Genomic DNA, 21,373 nt, shown 5'->3' on the forward strand with positions numbered 1-21,373 from the left:
TAACTTAAAGGGCCAGTAATATCTTCGACAAAATTATAAAGAAAACTTCCCTAACCTAAAGAAAGAAATGCCCATGAACATACAAGAAGCCTATGGAACTCCAAATAGACTAGACCTGAAAAAAAAAAACAATAAATACACTAAATAAACAATATTAAAAGCAGTAAAGGAAAAGGGTAGAGTAAAATATAAAGGCAGACCTATTAGTATTACACCACACTTTTCACCAGAGACTATGAAAGCCAGAAGATCCTGGACAGATGTCATACAGACCCTAAGAGAACACGAATGCCAGTCCAGACTACTATATCCAGCAAAACTTTAAATTACCATAATTGGAGAAAACAAAGTACTCCAAGACAAAATCAAATTCACACAACATCTTTCCATGAATCCAGATCTTCAAAGGATAATGAAGGAAAAACTCCAACACAAGGAGGTTAAATGACAGCCTACAAAAAGCAAGAAAGTAATTCTTCAACAAACCTAAAAGAAGAACAGAATTCCAGCTCTACCAACAGAAATAACAGGAAGCAATAATTACTTTTCCTTAATATCTCTTAGTATCAATGGACTCAATTCCCTCAATAAAAAGACATAGGCTAACAGACTGGCTACATAAACAGGACCCAACATTTTGCTGCATATATGAAACCCACCTCAGGGACAAAGACAGACACTACCTCAAAGTAAAACACTGGAAAACAATTTTCCAAGCAAATGGTCCAAAGAAACAAGCTGGAGTAGCCATTCTAATATCAAATAAAATCAACTTCCAACCTAAAGTTATCAAAAAAGATAGGAGGGGCACTTCATCCTCAAAAAAGGTAAAATCTTCCAACATGAACTCTCAGTTCTGAATATCTATGTTCCAAATGCAAGGGCATCCACATTAAGGAAACTGTAGTAAAGCCCAAAGCACACATTGCACCTCATACAATAATAGTGAGAGATTTTAATAGCCTACTGTACTGGCTAGTTTTGTGTCAACTTGACACAGTTGGGGTTATCACAGAGAAAGGAGCTTCAGTTGAGGAAATGCCTCCATGAGATCCAACTCTAAGGCATTTTCTCAATTAGTGATCAAGGGGGAAGGCCCCCTTGTGGGTGGGACCATCCCTGGGCTGGTAGTCTTGGGTTCTATAAGAGAGCAGGCTGAGCAAGCCAGGTGAGGCAAGCCAGTAAAGAACATCCCTCCATGGCCTCTGCATCGGCTCCTGCTTTCTGACCTGCTTGAGTTCCAGTCCTGACTTCCTTGGTGATGAACAGCAGTATGGAAGTGTAAGCCAAATAAACCCTTTCCTCCCCAACTTGCTTCTTGGTCATGATGTTTGTGCAGGAATAGAAACCCTGACTAAGACAAATTGGTACCAGCAGAGTGGGGTATTCCTGTGACAACCTGACCATGTTTTGGGGAGAACTGTGGAAGGACTTTGGAACTTTGGGCTTGAAGATCTATTCGTTGTTAAGAGCTCTGTCAGATGTTTTGTAGGAGCTTGGAAGATAATGTTGAGAACAGTGCAGAAGATTGAGGCCTGGCTTGTGAAATTTCAGAGGAAAAATTAAAGACTCTTTTCAGGGACATTGCTGTTTTGATTGTGAAGATTCTGTAGTTCTGGTTAGCTGAGGCTGAAGAATCAGCTGTGATTAACAAGATACCAGAACTACTAAAGCAAAAACTTTGCATTACTGGGACTATTGATGCTGGTTAGCTGGAGCTAAGAAATTAGTGGTGATTAAGAAGAGACCAGCATCATTGAGGTGACATCTTCTGGAAGTGTTTTCTGAGAGCACAGTGGCTGTGTTCCAGATATAGCCAAAGTTGTACCTTGTGATGTGGCTGGACTTGGTAATGTGTAAGGGTCACCCAGGTGGTACTGGTTTTGAAGGCATGAAGGAGTTGAGCAGAGCAGCTGAGGCTTGGCACTGTGAGAGGCCATGGAAGGCCATTGGTGAAAGTCCAGCCTCATTTGCAATTGACGGCCCAGGACTGAAGGGGTCATGCAGTGTTTTGGAGATGCCAGTACCATGAGATGACCACCAAGAGCAGTAGCAGCAGTGGAGTACAGGCATCTGGAGCCTAGAGGATGACACGTGTGCTACAAAGGGCATGGCTGGAGAAGTGACCCAAGCCCTTGGAGGAGCCCAGAAGATCGTAAGTTGGATCCCAGACATTGGACGGTTGGAGATTGACTTTTGCTTTGGATTGTGGCTGTGCCCTGATATTTTCCCTCTTGAAGGAAGAAACTGTTTTAGTGGAGCCCACAGTTAAGAGACTTTTAATTGTAAAAAGACTTTGGATTTTAAAAGAGATGGATATTTTAAAGAGATATCTTGTATCTTGTATCTTGTATCCATAAGTTATCTTTTAAAGAGATATCTTATATCTTGGGTATCCTAGGTTTTGGGCTAATATCCACTTATCAGTGAGTACATATTGTGTGAGTTCATTTGTGAATGTGTTACCTCACTCAGGATGATGCCCTCCAGGTCCATCCATTTGCCTAGGAATTTCATAAATTCATTCTTTTTAATAGCTGAGTAGTACTCCATTGTGTAGATGTACCACATTTTCTGTATCCATTCCTCTGTTGAGGGGCATCTGGGTTCTTTCCAGCTTCTGGCTATTATAAATAAGGCTGCTATGAACATAGTGGAGCATGTGTCCTTCTTACCAGTTGGGGCATCTTCTGGATATATGCCCAGGAGAGGTATTGCTGGATCCTCCGGTAGTACTATGTCCAATTTTCTGAGGAACCGCCAGACGGATTTCCAGAGTGGTTGTACAAGCCTGCAATCCCACCAACAATGGAGGAGTGTTCCTCTTTCTCCACATCCTCGCCAGCATCTGCTGTCACCTGAATTTTTGATCTTAGACATTCTGACTGGTGTGACTGGTAGAATCTCAGGGTTGTTTTGATTTGCATTTCCCTGATGATTAAGGATGTTGAACATTTTTTCAGGTGCTTCTCTGCCATTCGGTATTCCTCAGGTGAGAATTCTTTGTTCAGTTCTGAGCCCCATTTTTTAAGAAATTTTAAGAATATGTAAAGACTGTGGGACTTTTAAAGTTATTTAGATCTTGGGGATGAATAAGAATGTAAGGGTTGAGGCTTACTAGTGATGTGTTTGTGTGTCAAGTTGACAAGGGGTCAATTGTACTGGCTAGTTTTGTGTCAACTTGACACAGCTGGGGTTATCACAGAGAAAGGGGCTTCAGTTGAGGAAATGCCTCCATGAGATCCAACTCTAAGGCATTTTCTCAATTAGTGATCAAGGGGGAAAGGCCCCTTGTGGGTGAGACCATCCCTGGGCTGGTAGTCTTGGGTTCTATAAGAGAGCAGGCTGAGCAAGCCAGGTGAGGCAAGCCAGTAAAGAACATCCCTCCATGGCCTCTGCATCGGCTCCTGCTTTCTGACCTGCTTGAGTTCCAGTCCTGACTTCCTTGGTGATGAACAGCAGTATGGAAGTGTAAGCCAAATAAACCCTTTCCTCCCCAACTTGCTTCTTGGTCATGATGTTTGTGCAGGAATAGAAACCCTGACTAAGACACCTACTCTCATCAATTGACAGATACGGGAAACAGAAACTAAACAGAGACACATTGAAATTAACAAAAGTTATGAAACAAATAGATTTAAGAGATATCTATAGAACATTTTATTCTAAAACAAAAGGAAATACCTTCTCAGCAACTCATGGTACCTTCTTGAAAAATATTGAAAAAAATCTTCTTCAAAATTGACCATATAATTGGTCACAAAACAGGCCTTAACAGATATAAAAATATTGATATTATCCCATGCATCCTATCAGATCACCATGAACTAAGGCTGATTTTCAATAACAGCATAAATAATAGAAAGCCAACATTCACGTGGAAACTGAACAACACTCTACTTTGATATCAACAATGATACCTTGGTCAAGGAAGAACTAAAGAAAGAGATTAAAGACATTTTAGAGTTTAATGAAAATGAGGCCACAACATACCCAACCTTATGTGACACAATGAAAGCATTCCTAAGAGGAAAACTCATAGCTCTGAGTGCTGCCAAAAAGAAACTAGAGAGATCATACACTAGCAGCTTGACAGTACACCTATGATCTCTAGAAAAAAAAAGGAAGGAAATTTACACAAGAGGACTAGACAGCATAAAATAATCAAACTCAGGGTTGAAATAAACCAGTGGAAACAAAAGGAACTATACAAAAAATCAACCAAACCAGGAGCTGGTTCTTTGAGAAAATCAACAAGATAGATAAACTTTTAGCCAGACTAATTAGAGGGCACAGGGACATTATCCTAATTAATAAAATCAGAAATTAAAAGGGAGACATAACAAGAGAAGCTGAGGAAATCCAAACTATCATCAGATCCTACTACAAAAGACTATACTCAACAAAACTGGAAAATCTGGATGAAATGGAAAATTTTCTAAACAGATACCAGGTACAAAAGTGAAATCAGAATCAGATTAAAGATCTAAATAGACCCATATCCCCTAAAGAAATAGAAGCAGTTATTAATAGTCACCCAAACAAAAAAAAAGCCCAGGACCAGATGGGTTTAGTGCCAAGTTTTATGAGACCTTCATAGAAGACCTAATACCAATTCTCCTCAAGCTGTTCCACAATATAGAAACAAAAGCACTCTACCCAATTAATTCTATGAAGCAACAATTACTCTGATGCCTAAACCACATAAAGACCCACAAAGAAAAAGAATTTTAGACCAATTTTCCTTATGAATATCGATGCAAAAATACTCAATAAAATTCTCGAAAACTGAATCCAAGAACACATCAAAACGAACATCCATCATGACCAAGTAGGTTTCATCCCAGGGATGCAGGGGTGGTTTAATATATGGAAATCCATCAATTCAATCTACTATATAAACAAATTCAAAGAACAAAACCACATGATCATCTTATTAGATGTTAAAAAGGAATTTGACAAAATCCAACACCCATTCAGGATAAAAGTCTTGGAAAAATCAGAAATGTATGACCCATACCTAAACATAATAAAAGTAATATATAGCAAACCAGTAGCCAACACAAACTAAAAGGAGAGAAACTTGAAGTAATCCCACTAAAATCAGGGACTAGACAAGGCTGCCCACTTTCTCCCTACCTATTCAGCATATTACTTAAAATCCTAACCAGAGCAATTAGACAACAAAAGGAGGTCAAGGGGATAACAAATTGGAAAGGAAGAAGTCAAAATATCACTATTTGCAGATGATATGATAGTATATATAAGTGGCCTTAAAAATTACACCAGAGAACTCCTAAACCTGATAAACAGCTTCAGTGCAGCAGCTGGATATAAAATTAACTCAAACAAATTGATGGCCTTTCTCTACATAAAGGATAAACAGGCTGAGAAAAAAATAAGGAAAGAACATCCTTCACAATAGTCACAAATAATAAACAATATAGTCCTTGGTGTGACTCTAACTAAGGAAGTGAAAGATCTGTATGATAAGAATTTCAAGTCTCTGAAGAAAGAAATCAAAGAAGATCTCAGAAGATTGAAAGATCTCCCATGCTCATGGATTGGCAGGATCAGTATAGTAAAAATGGCTATCTTGCCAAAAGCAATCTACAGAATCAATGCAATCCCCATCAAAATTCCAACTCAATTCTTCACTGAGTTAGAAACTTAGTATACCCAAGATACAACTTGAAAAACACATGACACTCAGGAAGGAGGAAGACCAAAGTGTGGATACTTCATTCCTTCTCAGAATGGGGAACAAAATACCCATGGAATGAGTTAGAGAGACAAATTTCAGAGTTGAGAAGGAAGGAAGGAAGGACCATACAGAGACTGCCCCAACCTCGGGGATCCATCCCACAAACAACCACCAAATCCAGACTGTACTGCATATACCAGAAATATTTTGCTGACAGGACCCTGATATAGCTGTCTCTTTGGAGGCTATGCCAGGGCCTGGCAAATACAGAAGTGGATGCTCACAGACATCTATTGGATGGAACACAGGGCCCCCAATGAAGGAGCTAAAGAAAGTACCTAAGGAGCTAAAGGGGTCTGCAACCCTATAGGAGGAACAACAATATGAACTAATCAGTACCCCCCAGAGCTTGTGTCTCTTGTTGCATATGTAGCAGAGGATGGCCGAGTAGGCCATCAGTGGGAGGAGAGGCCCTTGATCTAGCAAACTTTATATGCCCTAGTACAGGGGAAAGCTAGGGCCAAGAAGTGGGAGTGGGTGGGTAGGGGAGAAGGGTGGGGGGAGGGTAGAGAGGACTTTCAGGATAGCATTTGAAATGTAAATGAAGAAAATACCTAATAACAAAATGTGAATGACTTCTATTTAGCCTGATTCCTAGTAGGGACCTTACTTGCTTCTAAAACTTTGTGAACACAATCTTTACTTTCCACATTTCCATTGACATTGGAATGCATTCTCTATCTCTCCCTCTCTTTTACACACACAGCAAAAGAATAAAAAAGAGAAAGTTTAAAAAGGAAGCATTTGGTTTAGGCTTTAGGTTTAAGGGAACACAGTTTCCTGGGGCAGATAAAGAATGGAGACAGGTAACAGAGGAAATTTGAAAGAGTACTCCGTCCATGTTGAAACACTTAGTCCACACTCATTTTGGATTCCTGCCAACCTTTATGACCTAGGCTTGATCCTAGGAACTCCCATGGTGGAAGGAACACGTCAAATCCTGTAAGCTATCATCTGACTTCCACACATGCACTGTGACCTGTGTGCCCCTGAGTGTTCATGCATGCACACATTCAAACTAAATAAACATAAAAAGTAAAAAAATAAAAGAAAATATGTCAATATTACAAGTGAGTGTCTTGCATTTCCACAAGTGTCAAGTAAGTGCCTGTGATGTCCAGCCTCCTCCTTGGCCTATGTTCTGGTTTGTACCCATCCTGACAGTGGCATCATAGTGTGGTCAGTTTTGGAAGCGAGTAAGGTCCCTATTAGGAATCAGGCTAGATGAAGGTCATTCATATTTTTTATTAGATATTTTCTTCATTTACATTTCAAATGCTATCCTGACAGTTCCCTATACCCTCCCCCTGCCCTGCTCCCCAACCCACCCACTCCCACTTCCTGCAAATCCATCTTTCAGCCCAAATAGTATATTTTAAAAAGCTAAACATTTGTCAAATAATCTGGTAACCATTGTTCTTGGTAATTAGACTTAAAAGCATGTGCACACAAAAACCTACACATGTATTTTTATAGCACTTCATTCATAATTGCCAAATTTGGAAGCAAAGAAGAAACCTTTCAAGAACAGAGTATACAGACAATGCACAATCATGATGTAGTTTTATTTATAAAAATGTATGACAGACACAAAGAATATTAGAGGTAAATTATGTAGCTGTGATGTTAATCTGAAAGGGAAGCATACCACATGATACTCATTCTTCTGGCTTCACCTCTATTGTTGAGATAAAGCCCATGACCAGAAAGAAGCTCAGGGGATGATTGGGTTTATGTCAGCACACAGGTCATAGTTCATCATTGAGAGATGAATGTCAGAGCAGGAACTCAAGTCAGACCCTAGCCAGAAGTAGAAACCACAGAGAAACTTAGCTTCTGATTGCTTAGAGGCCCATGCTTACATAGCTTTCTTTATGCAGCTCAGGGTTACCCTCTCAGAGAGCACTGCTTCCACAGTGGATTGGATCTTAATATATCAACTGACAATCAAGTCAGGCCCACAGGCCATTTTGATCAGGGCAATTCATCAACTGAGATTCCCTTCTCTGATGATTCTAGGCTATGTGAAGTTGACAGTTAAAGCCAATTAGGCTTTACACACCATCGGAGATATTGGAAAAACCAAAAGTATAAAGCCAGTAAAAGGTCAATAGTCATCCACAAAGAATAAGAGGAACGAAAAATTTCATGGAGCCAGAGCTTTTTAGATCAGTGAACTTCACTGTGTGAAACCATGATGGTGGGAAACAAATTTGTCATAATAGAATTGACAAAGATCTATGGGATGTACAACAACCTTGGATCCTAACATAAACTGTTCGCTTTGGGTAGGAATGATGCTTTATCATTGGTACTTAGTATGCCAGTGTGATGCAGGGTGTTGCTAGTTGGGAAGGCAGCACCACTCCTATCCTTAGTAACAAATCTACCATTCATACAGGATGATTATGGGAGAGGGAGGTGATAGGTTTCCTCTTTGATTTTACTGTGAACCTGAAACCACTTTAAAAACAGATTTTATTATTTTATTTCAGACAGGATCTTACTTTGTACATCAGGCTATCCCAGAATTCACACATATTCCAAGATAGCCTCCAACAAATTAAGCCTATTTCAGCTTTCTGAGTACTGGGGTTCCAGGCTTTAGCTATCATTCCAGCTTAAACATTTAAAATAGAAATGGGAGAAAAGGGGTAAGATAGTAATACCTAAGAAAGAAAGGAGGCATTGAGCTGTTCACTATAAAGCAACACATTTAAATACAAGAGCAAAATCTAAGATAAAAAGAGGCATTATATAGTGATAACAGTGGCATCTCTCTAGAAAGTCATAATAATCTTTAATATATGAACACATCGAAAGACAGTATCAAGATAGCTGAATCTAAAATCATTTTCACAAGGCAATCAGACACCTTTCTTGAACCAGTGTGTTTAAAACAATCACACAAACTGCAGAGATAAGTCAAATTTCTCTTCCCCATTTTTCTTTAAAAGCTGCTTTGTGGAGCTAGGTCTCCTTCCTTCTGCCCTGTTATATTAAAATGTCCCAAAGAGTTCATGATTAATATGTCCTGTCCAAAGAAATAATAAAAGCTATGATATTTAGAGCTCTTCCCCTTGCCAGCTCTCCCTGCTGTGTGTGGGAAGACTTCAGGAGGAAAGGAATGCCAGTTTCCTCACTGTATTTTATCATTTATGTGACTAAAGTAAATTACAGGATAAAAGGAGACAAAAATTTCTCTTCACAGGATCATCTACATCTTACTTGTTGCCTTCTGGACATTGCATTGTGAAAAAAGTCTCAGTAGAGTTGAACATGTGAACATATTCTACCCAAGTCACGACTGGCATGTGATTGCTTCTAGATACTAGAAGTAAATAATCATTTTTCATCTTTTTTCATGCCATCATCCCTGAAACTACAAAGACCAAAATTTAAGTTCTCTGAACTCTTCTCCATGGGAAAGCCTACTTTCTTTGAGTGGGAGATGCTGTGCTGTATCTTGTGTCACATTGATTGGACATGAGTACCCTCTCTACCCTCTTACTGTGTCTCCATGTGCTGTTTTAGTTCACTTTGGATGGTCAGCTAAGGATTGCAAAGGCAGTTGCCAGAAAAATCAATGCTATTCTTCCTCAGGGGTCTACTCCTCAGAGGATTTGGTACTTATAGTCTTAAAGCTTTAGCAAAAACATAAACATAAAATTATCATTATAATATGCCATTTACATAATGCAATTATGGTCATGTTTGCCCCCTGCTTCGGATCTTTAAATAGCTTCTCATTGGTGTTAATGTGATGTCTCCTTTTATTAAGTGACATATCTGGTTCTTCATCACCTGATTTTCTCATCTCAATTTTGCCTGCCTTGTCCTCACACCAGGGCTCCAGGATCTAATTTGCATCAGACTTTCTGCATTGCTGAATTAGTTTCACTCTTCTTTCTCTCAGATTCTAAAGACTTTATTGAAATTCCTTTTTGTCCTATAAGCCACATTTTATGTATTATTTCTACCAGCTAGCTTTCTTTGCATCTCTCTCAGTGAACACTATATGATGGTCCTGCAAGGTGCTCAAGCAGCCTTCTCCAACCGTTCTTTTTGCTGTCCTGTTTATTTGTCGCCTCAGTAAATACATGTACAGACTATAGGCACATTTCTTATGTATGTTATGCAAGGTTGTGAATACATGTTGTGGTAATCAAGTAGATACTTTGCTGTTGTTGGTACTTGAGAAAATTATTAATCATATGGATTCAGTACACAGAAAAGGAAATGCTAAGAAAAATTAACCAAATTCCAGTTATTGTTAATTTTTGTATTCTAGTGGATTTTGAAGCTATAGTTGCACAATTCTCAATGCATTCTGGCAGTTATAAAATATATAGAATTTAAAATACGTAGAGACTTAGTAGATCATTTCCAAAATCTTTTGGGCTTCAAAGAGATATTTAACATGAAAGATGTTGGGGAAAAGACTGTTGTTCATATGCTATAAAACTAGAATATCAAAATTATTAGCTTACAGACAATTCCACTAGGCTTCTCCCAGGAACCTAGCAATGGCTTACCTCATCACCTGCTGCTACTAGGTGTGGAACAGTATATAAAAGGACTGCTTGCCACCCCAGTTCTCCTCACTCTCTCTATTTTCTGTTCCCATGTGTTCCTGCCCAGCATCTCTCTCTCTCTCTCTCTCTCTCTCTCTCTCTCTCTCTCTCTCTCTCTCTCTCTCTCCTCTCTCTCTCTCTCCATTTCTTTCCCTCTCTTTCCCTGATTCTCTGCCCTCATGATGCTACTCTTGTCTGTATGCCTTTATTCTTTTTCCAGGCCCTCATTCTCTTCTGCACCCCCAAGTAAACCCCTTTTATGCCACATCTGTTGCATGGCATGATTTCTCAGGAGGACACTTTGGCCTGGGCCCACCAGGTACCCACTCACTATATTGTATTTCATAACAAAAATAACTGTACTACAAAATCTTAAAGCCCTGTAAGTAAAAAACTAATGATTCTGCTTATTGTTTGCTGTCCTTTATGTGTCTAAGAACTTCATTGCTTGACAGAAACCACCACTCTTTATAACCCTCCTCAATATGTACAGGGAATTAAATGAGGGTGTCTATTTCTAATATAGGTTCAGATGATAGACTCATCACTTATATAAATTAAATAGTAATTAAAAATTATTTCACTCTGGGCGTGGTGGCGCATGCCTTTAATCCCAGCACTTGGGAGGCAGAAACAGGTGGATTTCTGAATTCGAAGCCAGCCTGGTCTACAGAGTGAGTTCCAGGACAGCCAGAACTATACAGAGAAACCCTGTCTCGAAAACAAAACAAAACAAAAACAAACAAACAAAAAAGTACTTCACTCTTTCACTATAACATGTGGACTGAAATCAACTCATGGGTTTTCTCCTTACAAAATAGTACAGTTTTTAAGTGAAAACTCCTTTACCTGTTTTTCCTTCTTTTGCTTGTTCTATGTTAAAATTATGTTAGGTTGGTTCAACTAAATCCTGACAGAACATTGGCTAGATGTAAAACTTTGATATACTACATCATGATGCTTTTCATCTCTTTCAAATATAGGAGGTTAACCTATCAATTCTATGAGTTAGAGGAGACATTGTTTGAAAAGTAGTCCCCTGCCATGATCCAGATGACAAATCAGTGAAGACATATCACCACACCTGGGATAATTTACACCTTCTTTCTCTATTCTCACCATGGCTCTTCAGCATCTACTCCATAAGGTCTGTTGCACTGACTTTTACTAACAGCAGAACATGAAATGAAGCTCATTCACTCTATATTTAATTGTAATAATAAATAGTTTATGAAAAGATGATGCCCTCTTAGTATTTTACTAAAAATACTTTAAAATATGTACAAATTATTCCTTTTATTGCTCTAATGAGACACATATGTTACTTGGATAAACAAATCTGGCTCATATATAAAACAAAGAGAAAATATAACCAATGTTAGATAAGAGGAAGATCATACACAGCTTTACATATCTAAAGTAAGAAAATTTCTATTAGTAATATCAAACTCCCAAATTATTTTTCATTGCCAAATACTTTTTTTGTCAGTTAAATGTTTTTAATTTAAAAAGGAGTAATAATTACCTAATTAGATTCTTATCTTGTGTCTATAACTTATAACATTATGAATAAAGGCAACATTAGAAAGAACTGATATGAAGTAAATTGTTAAAACAGTTTTCATCTTACCATTTGTGGGCAAAAAGATTGAAAGGAAAAAAACAAAAAAACAAAAACAAAAACAAAACTGGATCCTTCTGCCAAGCTGATTACCTCATTAGAACTTATGTGATAATGGAAACATTTAAATTCTTTATGTCCAGAGCCTAATTATAATCTACCTTAGGTTATATCCTTAGTGTGGTGGTTTGAACATGATTGGCCCATACAAAGTTATGGGCCAGTGAGCTTTATTGAGGAAAGGCAGGGAGAGAGAGAGAGAAGGTAGAGAGAGGGAGAGAGGCAGGCCATGGCCATGTAGAGAGAGGGGGGAATGGAGAGAGAAGGATGGCTAGAGATGAGAGTAAGAAAGCTGAAACTTTAAAGAGAGAGAGGAGGGGCCAAGCAGCCCCTTTTATAGTGGGCTGGACTACCGTGTTGTTGCCAGGTAACTGTAGGGAGGAGCATACCTGGCTATAGTCAGGTAACAGTGAGGATGGAGTCTAGCCAGAATGCCAGAAGCTTGGGACATTGTCTACATGACTTATAGCCTCTGAATTATGGAGTTGGGGGATCTATGGTGTCAGGCACCTGTCTCTGGGGATGTGGCCCACTGTTTTGTCCCTTATAGAGTTTCCTACTGGGTCTCTACGGGGTCTCTGGAGCAAGTCTCATTCAACCAAAACAGGCTGCCTTTCACAGTCCCACAGAGAGTGGTACTATTAGGATATATGGTCTTGTTAGAGAAAGTATGTCATTATGAAGGTGATCTTTGAAGGTTTGTCCAATGCAGAAGAGTCAGTTTTCTCCTGGCTGCAGTTAGATCAAGATGTAGAACCCTCAGCTCCTCCTGTACCATGCTTGCCTAGATACTGCCATAATCCCACCTTCATTATAACAAACTGAGTCTCTGAATCTGTAAGCCAGCCCCAATTCAGTGTTGTCCCTTAAAAGAGTTACCTTAGTCATGGTGTATCTTCACAGGAATAAAAACACTAACTAAACCAGAAGTTGCTACCAGAGTCTGGAATATTGCTATTATAGACCATGTTTGTGTTTGTAAGAATTTTGGAACTTTTTAGAAAAGTCATGGATGCTTTAAGTGGGACTTAATGGGGGAATATGGAAGACATTGGTGCTGAGGGTAATTTGAACTCTGGAGATCGTTCTAATGATGTTTTCCTAAAGAATGTTGCTGCATTTTGTCCTTTCCTTAAGAGTATTCCTGAGGCTAAGATAAAGAAATTTAGATTAATTGCTTTGACAAAGGCAAAATTCTTTAAAAAAAAAAAAGGTTAGAATGTATTCTGTTGTATAGCTACTAAAGTTGACAGTTTTTAAAAGTTTTTTTTTTTTAATCATCATTTTACTTGTTTATATTTCAAATGTTATCCCCCTTCTTGGCTTCCCATCCACAAACTCCCCCACCATATACCCTCCCTTTTCTTCTAAGAGGGTGCTGCCCCACTAGTATACTAACTTTCATTTCACCACCCTAGCATCTCCCTTCTCTGGGGCATCAAGCCTCCACAGTACTAAGATAAGGCAGTCCACTGCTACATATAAAGTGGGAGCCATGGACAGGACCATATATACACTTTGGTTGGTGGTTCAATCCCTGGGAGCTCTGAGGGGTGCTATTAGTTGATACTGTTGTTCTTCCAATGGGATTGCAATCCTCTTCAGCTCCTTTAGCTTCTCCCCTAACTCTTCCATTGGGGTCCCCAGTTCAGTCTTGTAATTGACTGTGCGTTTCTGCATCTGTCTTAGTCAGGTGATGGCAGAACCTCTCAGAGGACAGCCATACAAGCACATCTTGGCACCAGCAATAGTGTCTGCAGATGGGATGGATCCCTAGGTGGGTGGGTATCTGGATGACCTTTCTTTAGGTCTCTGCCCCATTTTTATCCTTGTATTTTTCTTTTAGACAGGGACAATTCTGGGTTAAAATATTTGAGATGGGTGGGTGGCCCTATCCCTTCACTCGGGTCACGTCTATCTACTGGAGGTGGTCTCTTCAGGTTGAATCTCCCTGCTGTTGTATATTTTGCTATTGGGTGTGTCATCCCCATTAGGTCCTGGGAATCTCTCATTTTCTAGTGGTTCTGGAACTTTCTAGTGGTTCCCCAAGTTCCCCACTCCCTTTTCCAATGTTACTTATTTCTATTCATTCTCCTGGCCCTCTGGACTTCTCTCCTGTCTCTTCCCATACTTGGTTCAGCCCCACCTTTTTTCCCCTTCCCCTCACCTCTCTCACACAGGTCCCTCCCTACCTCTGCCTCTCATGATTATTTTGTTCCCCTTCTAAGTGGGTTTGAAGCATCCACACTTTGGCCTCCTTTTCGCTAAGCTCTATATGGTTTATGAGTTGTATCGTGGATATTCTGAGCTTTGGGGCAAATATTGACTTATCAGTGGACACATACCATGTATGCCTTTTGGAGTCTGGGTTACCTCATTCAGGATGATATTGTCTAGTTCCATCTATTTGCCTACACAGGTCATAAGGTTGTTGTTATTAATAGCTGAGTAGTACTCCTTTGTGTAAGTGTACCACATTTTCTGAATCCATTCTTTAATTGAGGGACAATTAATTGAGTTGTTTCCATCTTTTGGGTATTAAAAATTAGGCTTATGTGAACTTAGTGGAGCATATTCCCTTGCTTTATGTTAAAGTGGTTTTTTTTGGTATATGCATAGGAGTAGTTTAACTTGGTTTTTAGATAGCCCTGTCTCCAATTTCCTGAGGAACCTACACATTGAATTCCAAAGTGGTTTTTATCAGTTTGCAATCCCCCAGGCAATGAAATAGTGTTCCTCTTTCTCCACATCCTGGCCAGCATTTGCTGTCACCTGAGTTTTTTAACTTAGCCATTCTGATTGGTGTGAGTGAGCCATTCAAGATTCCTCAGTTGAGAATTCTTTGTTTAGCTCTGTACCCCATTTTTAATTGAGTTATTTGGTTTTCTAGAGTCTAACTTTTTGAGTTTCTTATGTATTCTTTATATTAGCTGTCTATGGGATATAGGGTTGGTAAAAATCTTCCCAATTTGTAGGTTGCCATTTTGTCCTCCTGACAGTGTCCTTTGCTTTATTCTGGGGAAATCAACATCCTTGACCTCAAGCTTTACTACACAGCAATAATGATAAAAACAAAACAAAACTGCATGGTATTGGTACAGAGAAAAACAGGTAGATCAATGGAATACAACTGAAGACCCAGAAATAAACCCACACACCTATGGCCACTTGATCTTTGACTAAGAAGCCAAAACAATACAGTGGAAAAAAGACAGCATTTTCAACAAATAGTGCTGGTATAACTGGCATTCTGCATGTAGAATAATGCAAATTGATCCATTTTATCTCCTTGTACAAAGCTCAAGTCCAAATGGATCAAGGACCTCCAGTTAAAATTAGATACACTGAATCTAATAGAAGAGAAAGTGGGAAAGAGCCTCGACCACATTAATACAGAGGAAATTTTCCTGGACGCCAATGACTCAGGCTCTTGGATCATCAATTGACAAAAGAGACCTCATGAAACTAAAGTTTACTTTTATCAAGAGCATTTTGATGAAAAGGAGCAAGTTTAGAAAGGAAATATACAGAATGTATGATTAAAGTAATTAATGGAGACCAGGAAGTGAAACAGAACTGAGTCCTGTGTTCAAGAAGACAAACATATTAAGGGAGTGGTGATCTGGGGCAAGACCCAACTAAACTTACTGTTTATACTTTTGCAGCTGAACAAGAAATAGTTATGTCATGATAAATAGTTATGTCATGGTAAATAGGTATTATTGTTTAGTTATTGTTTTCATTTGGACTTTTAATCTGGAATAAACTACAATCCAGAAATTGATTACACAGACTTTGTAAATTTATTTATTTTTTTACTTATTCACTCTAAATCCCACTCACTACAACCCTCCGAGTCACCCCCTTGCATAATCCTAGGCCTACACCCCTCCCTTTCTTCTCTACATGGTTCAATGAACCCCTATGTATCCCACCACTCTCACACTGAGGACAGACAAGACAGCCCAGCTAGAAGAACATATCCCACAGAAAGGCAACAGTTTTTTAGATAGAATGAACTCCAGTTGTTCAAGATCCAAATGAAGCCCAAGCTACTCATCTGCTACATTTGCGCAGGGAGGCTTAGATATGGCCTGTGTATGTTCTTTGGTTGGTACTTCAGTCACTGAGATTCCCCAAGAGGTCATGTGAGTGCACTCTGTTGGTCTTCCTGTGGAATTCCTATCCCCTTCAGGGGCTTATAATCTTTGCTCCTGTTCTTCCATAAGAATCCTCAAGCTTTATCCACTGTTTGGCTCTGGGTTTTTGTATCTGTCTGAGTCAGCTGCTGCATGGAGCCTCTCAGAGAACAGTCATGCTAGGCTCTTGTCTCCAAACATAAAGGAGTATCATTAATAGTGTTAGAGATTGGAGGTTGACAATGGGACCAATCCCTGATACAATTAAGGACGCAGACCAGATCCAGATCTTGACAAGTAGTGGCCAAGAAAAGCTTAGTTCCAGGCATGGTAGTACATACCTTTAATACAAGGAGACAGAGACAAGCATATCTCTGAGATCAAGGCCAGCCTAGGACAGAGCAAGTTCTAGGGGAAGAAAAACTTAAATTCAAGCTTGGTGGTACACACATCCCAGCATTCAGAAGTCAGAGTCATGAAAATCTCTCTGTTCATGGTCAATCTACAAAGCAAATTCTAGGACAGCCAAATTTAGACATTGAATGATTTGGAAATAGAAACATGATAAAAATGTAAAAGAACAATTGGGTCATGTTCCAGTTCCAACAAGCAGCAGAACAGCTTTGGTCATGTGGCTCTGGCTTTAAAGTCAAGAATGAAAGAGACTATTGGTACTATTGATGCTGGTAAGTTGGCGCTAAGAAATATGTGGTATTTAAGAAGAAACTAACATCACTGAGGTAAAATCATCAGGAAGTGGTTTCTGGTAGCACAAAGAAGCTGTATTCCATAGATAGCCAGGGTTGTAACTTGTGCTGCAGGTGGAATTGGTAAGGTATAAGAATCACCCAGGTGGTACTAATTCTGAAGAAAAGATGGGGGGGTCACAGCAAGCAGCCCAGAGGTGTGGTACTATGAGAGGCCAAGAAAGGCAATTGGTGAAGGTGCAGCCTCAGTTACAGTTGAAGGCCCAGAATTCGAGGAGTCATGAAAGAAGTTGAGGTTTGGCACCATGAATGGAACCTATGAGAGGACTTTGGTGAAACATAGTTTCAGTGGAAGACTCCAGCATATTGGAGATGTCAGTACCATGGGATGACCACTAAGAACAGCAGCAGCAGTGGAGTAGAGTCATCCAGAGTTATACAGAGGGAAGAGCTGATGGAGTTACGCAAGCCCTTTGGAGGAGTCCAGAAGATTATGTGTGGATCCCGGACATTGGAACAAGAAGCCATAAAGTTGAAGTTGTCCTGGAGACCCCAAAATATTAGAGATATCAGAGCCATTGGATAACTGATGAAGAAAGCTGCTAATGGGGAGTGGAACCAGACAAAGAGAATGAAGTTTATTGTAGCTTAATGCCACATGTATCCAAAGCATTCAACAAATATGAAATGAGTTGGAAATCTAAAGGTGCTTTGACATTGGACATGAAGACATGGAGTTTGGAGTTTTTCCAGATGGTTCTTGATCTTCCTTGGTCCTTTCCTTCCTTACCCTGACATTTTGGAATGACAATGTATAACCTGCAGGATGTTGGAGGTATGTGACTTACCTTTTGATTTTGATTTCTTAAGGAATTACAGTCTAAAGATTACATGAATCTCAGAAGAGACTTTGAACACTGAACTTTTAACATTGTAGAAAAATTATAGAATATGGGACTTTTGAAGCTAGACTAAATTATTTTGCATTATGCTATGGCTAGGCATGGCCCCAATAGACTCATGTGTTTGAAAAAGCGTATAGGAGCCAAAGAGTGGAATGTGGTTGTTTGAATATGCTTGGCCCACAGGGCATGGTAGTATAAGAAGGTATGGCCTTATTGAAGGAAGTGTATCATTGTGGGGGTGGAATCTGAAGCTCCACCCAGTGGAGAAGAGTCAGTTTTCTCCTGGCTGCAATCAGATCAAGATGTAGAGCTCTCAGCTCCTCCAGAGCCATTTCTGCTCGGATATTGTCATGCCCTCACCTTGACAACAATGGACTGAACCTCTGAACCTGTAATCAAGCCCTAATTCAATGTGGTCCTTTATAAGAGTTTCCTTGGTCATGGTGTCTCTTTACAGCAATGGAAGCCCTAACTAAGACAGTTAGCCCCCTAAATAGCTATTCTTTATGCATCATTGTATCAGACCTAATACCCTATATCTAACAGATAAAAACCATTTGTAATCTAAGAACTTAACCAAACTGTAGTTCTTGCTAAGCAAAAAGACAACAGTCATCATTTAGCATCCGAGTCTACAACCACATCTCTGCTTCACTTTACCTTATGTTTCCACCAAGGAGTTGAAAATGGTTTTACTCATGACTTTTCTTTCTTCTGTTACTATAAAAAAAATCTCATGAGGTTTTTTTGTTTTGTTTTGTTTTGTTTTGTTTTGTTTTGTTTTCATGTTAGAACATGATACTTGGTGTAAACTAAGTCTGTTTCAAGACCTTCTTCAGTCCCTAAACCTTAGCACAATTGACTATATGGAGGCCAGAAAACTTAGCAGATACGCTGTACCACACTCCAAAATGAAAACAAAGACTTATTCCATCAAAGTCCTTAGTTCTGGGACAGTCTCTAAATGTACTAACCTTACTTTTTGACTTGTCACCTCTGGAGATAAGTCTAGTTAAGGTGCCTTCTGTTTGGACACATAGGACAGAATGAAAGAAGTTGCTGATGCAGTGCCAAGAACCATGTAAAAATTCTTCAGAGCCCTCATATCTGTTCAGATATATGAATGTGTGTTGGCTACCTGTGGTTGTCTTTACTGTGTGTAACTCTGTATATGTATGTCTCTGTATCTTTTATGTGTGTTCCACTTCTTGTTAATTAAAATATGTCAATGCAGAACATTGTTTTATGCTTAAAAGGTCACCTTAAGAAAGGCTTAATGTAAGCCGGGCGTGGTGGCGCACGCCTTTAATCCCAGCACTCGGGAGGCAGAGGCAGACGGATTTCTGAGTTCGAGGCCAGCCTGGTCTACAAAGTGAGTGCCAGGACAGCCAGGGCTACACAGAGAAACCCTGTCTCGAAAAAACAAAAAACAAAAAACAAAACAAAACAAAACAAAAAAACAAAAAAGAAAGGCTTAATGGTATACTGGGATTCCAAACACCCAGTGTAGTCACCAATTGGCTAACAAAGATTTTCTATTGCCTTAAACCCATGTCCAAGCAACATTTCAGGGGAATATACCACAACAGTTCTGACGATTCAGAGACCCCAGAGACCAGACAAGACCTTTTGTGTAAGCTAATAATCCAGCATCACTCACCTTGTCTGACAATGAACACAGTTAGATAGAGGTAGGGGTAGGGGTAGGGGTAGGGGTAGGGGTAGGGGTAGGGGTAGGGGTAGGGGTAGGGGTAAGGGTAGTGGTAGAGGTAGGTAGAGGTAAAGGTGATAGAGATACAGATAGAGATACCTAGAAAATTACTGGTGCTTTACCCTCCATATGAAGAATATCTCCTAGTTGAAAGTTCCACCTTCAATCAAAAGATACAGTTGAAATATCTCAGACTGACAACATAGATTACTGGTCATACGAAAAGAGACCAAGCTATAGGGCTGGCCCAATATTAAGTTTCTATAATTGTTCAACTAACCAGTTCAGCTACCCCTTATCTAGACTAAACAAATAGTCACTGGGAATAAAAGGGCAAATTGTAATCCCTGTTTCCTGTATTAGAGAGACAAGTATACTAGTGCCATGCCATCCCAGTCATCCTGGAATGTGTTTCCCCTGCCTGTGAAGAAAACTGTAACACCTGATCCTCATGAGCCTGATTCTTCCAGCAATAGGTCTAGGTTGTCTTGGTGCTGAAACATGCATTCTTCAGCTTCTTATTGGCAGAAGTGAATCAACCCATCTTTGCTTTTAAGTGGACAGGCACACAGAGAGATTAAAATATGTAACTTACATGAAACAAGTTGCCCCAAGGATTTAAAAAAATTGTCAAATCTGTTCAAGGTGACACTAAATGCTTGCATCAGAGGTTTCCTAGGAAAATAGATTATAAAAGAACCACCAAGGGACTGCTACTAGAGTAACCGACCTTGGGCTATAGCATGTCATCTAAGAAAGCCCAACTTTGTATGAAAGAGGCCATTACCTTGAGTACCAGATGAGAGGAGGCAAAAGGAACCTATCTCATAGTAGTATTGCTTCCATCCTAGGTCCCAATTCCAAAGACTAAGTAAGAGACAGGTTCAAGAGTTCCTACCTGTAGCCAGGTATTGCTGCCTCTGGATACCAAAGTTTGTGGAAATAGCAAAGCCTCTACACAAAAGCACAAAGAAGGTCAATGAAGTTAAACAAAAGGCATTTGAGGCTTTAAGCACTGTTCTGAACTTCAGCTCTAGCACTATGACTTTTCGATGTATCCAAACTAAGAGCTGTGGAAGCTACTGATAGTCTGCAATCTTATTTTCCAGGACCCCAACATGTGCTTGAGGCCCTTCTGAGAAAAACATCAAACCACTGACTGAGTGACTGGCTGACTGACAGTCTCACTCAGGGTAGTCATCAGTTGGCTTAAAAAAATTCTATTGGCTTAAACCTGTGTTTGAACAGTCTTATCTGGTGAGTACCCCCAACATTTGGCACAAAAACAAGCTATTGCCCATTTTGAGGTGAGAGTTATGTTTTTATCAAAACAACTTAAAATGAGATCCCAGACTCAAACCGATACAACAGAGAAATGTACTAAAGTACATCTTTCTATCTCCGTGGTCTAAGCTTCAGTCCCATGGGCATTTCCTGTTGAACACAATCAGCAGGGTTCTGATTCAATCACTTAAATCACTGAGGGATCATTTCTAAAAAGCTAATTCATGACATTTAAGAGTTTTGAATCATTTTGAAATACTTTTTAAAGTCTCTGTTTATACTGATAAAAAAGTAAAAGTTATGGTTGCCTTTATAATTTTTAATTGAAAGAGTACAAATAAGAACCTTTGACCCCACCCCCTTCATTGTCTTTATGGAGCATAAGGTATTCATAAGTCTCTCATAAGTTTGACTATAAACCTTTTTGACATATATTAGTCTATACGCCATATTGAATTTAGAAAGCATCTTTCTCATGCTTTGCAAAATCCTTACCTCTTAATTTTTTGACTAACCGTTGAGCATAATTTTGTTTAGATATGTGTGTGTGTGTGTGTGTGTGTGTGTGCATACTCATTGAAACTAATACACACATGGAGGTTGGAAGA

Source organism: Mus musculus, chromosome 8 (genome assembly GCF_000001635.26).
Source record: "Mus musculus strain C57BL/6J chromosome 8, GRCm38.p6 C57BL/6J".
Lineage (NCBI taxonomy): Eukaryota > Metazoa > Chordata > Mammalia > Rodentia > Muridae > Mus > Mus musculus.